The sequence below is a fragment of the Penaeus japonicus genome, unplaced genomic scaffold (assembly GCF_977035675.1).
Source record: "Penaeus japonicus unplaced genomic scaffold, GWHDUDI00000001_assembly GWHDUDI00000006, whole genome shotgun sequence".
Taxonomy (NCBI): domain Eukaryota; kingdom Metazoa; phylum Arthropoda; class Malacostraca; order Decapoda; family Penaeidae; genus Penaeus; species Penaeus japonicus.
Window position 1 is genome coordinate 10,826,586 of NW_028234408.1, and position 2,500 is coordinate 10,829,085.

Here is a 2,500-nt window from a genome sequence, read left to right on the forward strand (position 1 = left end):
ATTGGCATTTGCTCCTATCTTTATTTTCTTTGTTTCCCAATCGATAAAGGGTAAATTAAAATCGCCAAGTATAATAATAGCTTCAATTTCCCTTGTATTGACAATGTAATTACTAATAATGCCTAGTGATTCAATGAAAGATGTTTCTGTTGTTCCAGGAGGTCTGTATAAAATAATGTATAGCTCTTTTGTATCTTTTGTCAATACCCCTAGTATTTCTACTGTATTATTCGAGTATTCTATTACAGTATCCATTCTAGTTGCTAATTCTTTCCTGATATAAAGAGCTACTCCTCCTCTGCTTCTCTTATTTCTATCTTTCCTTATTGGCTCATAGTTATCAATTTTAATTTCTTCATTTTTTATGTCTTCATTCAGATGAGTTTCTGTAAGAGCTATCATTGAATAAATGTTGATCTTTGCCATGTCCTCTAGATATGTAGGTTTTGTCTGGTTACTTTTTGGATATAACCCTTGTATATTTAGCAATATGAGAGTCTCAAATAAATTATTTATTTGTGTGTCTACATTATCTATTGTTGTAAGATAGCTAATGTCGTTTCCCCCTATTTTGGGGGAGCTGGACCTTCCCCCGGTGTAGCGGTGGGCGTTTCATCACCTGCCTTTTTCGAATAGGTATGCTTCGCAGGACTGAATGTTTGTGTCTATTGCTGGTGATATACCAGCGTTTTCCTGCTTCGTCTTTTTCTCTGTTTTCTCTTAGTTTATTTATCAATATTTTTTTACTTTGTCTGCTTTCATAGCTCAAGTCTGGTGATGTCCATGCTTCTTTATATTCATCATTTTCCTTTAGTTTCATATTCTTTCCAATCAGTTTCCATTTCTGCTTTTCATTTTCTAATTTGACCTTAATTGGCCTTGGTCTCAAAGCCTCCTTTAAATATTTGCCCTCTCTAAAGGCACTCTCAACTTTGATAATTTCATTGAGGTTCAATTTTGTTATGATATCATTAATCATTTTCATATCATTTGTTTTCCTGATTACAGGATCATTTTCTTCTAGATTGTATATATAGAGCCTATCTGCTCTGAATGTATCTTCATTTTTCTTCTCTGACTTTTCTTTTGTAGGTTGTTTTGGTTTCGGTTGCTTCTTTTTGTCGCCTACAACCTTCCAGTCAGCCTCATCATCTTTTTTTTTTTTTTTTTTTTTTTTTTTTTTTTTGGGGGGGGCTGTTCAGTGTCTGAAATATCATTATCTAGAATATTCTTGGCCTGTTTATCCGATTTTTGTCTTACTATTTCAGGAAACAGCATTTTTTCTTCTTCCTGATTTACTTTACTTGGCTCACCTTTTGAATTTTCTTGTTTCTTCTTTGGCTTTACTTTTACATATTTAGTATCTTGTACAGCCTTTTCTGTTTCCAATTCAGCAGCCCGAGTTACCTTTTTCTCTTTAGGTTTTTCATTTTGCTCTTGTTTTAATTCATGAATTTCATCTTTCAATATTTGCATCTCCCGCAAACATTGAATTTTGAAGTCCTTTAATTCCCTTTCACACTTTTTGGGTGCTGATTTTTTGGTCATCGATATGGCTCATTTCCTCTTTTTTCCAATTTGTCTGATACGGGTGCTTATACATTTTCTGCCTTTGTGTCCCTATTTTTCTTAATTCTAATTAGTTCTTAAAAAAAAAAAAAAAAATAGCTTCTGATATATCGTCACACCTTTGAAATTTTCCAGTTCAGTTTCAAGACTAGAATTACTAGTATTGATGTCTTTGCACCAGCTGTAGTCTTTCTGTATAGTTTCTTGATTATCTATTTTTAGTTCATTATTGATGCCTGTTAGGTAAGCATCAATTTTACTTATAATTTTTTTCCTGTTTTTCAAGTACGTATTTTCACATTTGTGGCATTTTTTCTATCAAAGGTTTGGCATATAAATTGCTTTGTTTTATTGTGTTTAAACTTTTTTTTTTCAGTTTTAGAGTTTCTTTTAGTTCTCCTTGGTTTAAACATGTAGTGTTTAAACCCCTAGGGTTATTTAAGTACGGTCAAGGTCGTCTTGGAAGCAGCTGGGCCACGCTGAACAGCTGACCCAGCGTTTTGACCTCCTTCCAGTTATTTTTTGTTCTAATTTGTTTTCTATTTTGTCTTTCCTATTTTTTCTAGATCATTCAGCGCTTTGTACACTTCACTAATCTCTGTTCATATCCCCCCAGCCTCGTGGCAGGCGGGGATGAGAAATTAAGGAGTTTTTCAGAGCAACAGTTTAGCACGTCTACACTGTTAAGCTGCTACTATATATGTATATATATATATATATATATATATATATATATATATATATATGTGTGTGTGTGTGTGTGTGTGTGTGTGTGTGTGTGTGTGTGTGTGTGTGTGTGTACATAGATATATAAATATATATATATATATATATATATATATATATATATATATATATAGAGAGAGAGAGAGAGAGAGAGAGAGAGAGAGAATATGTATATATGTATATGTATATGTATATATATATGTAT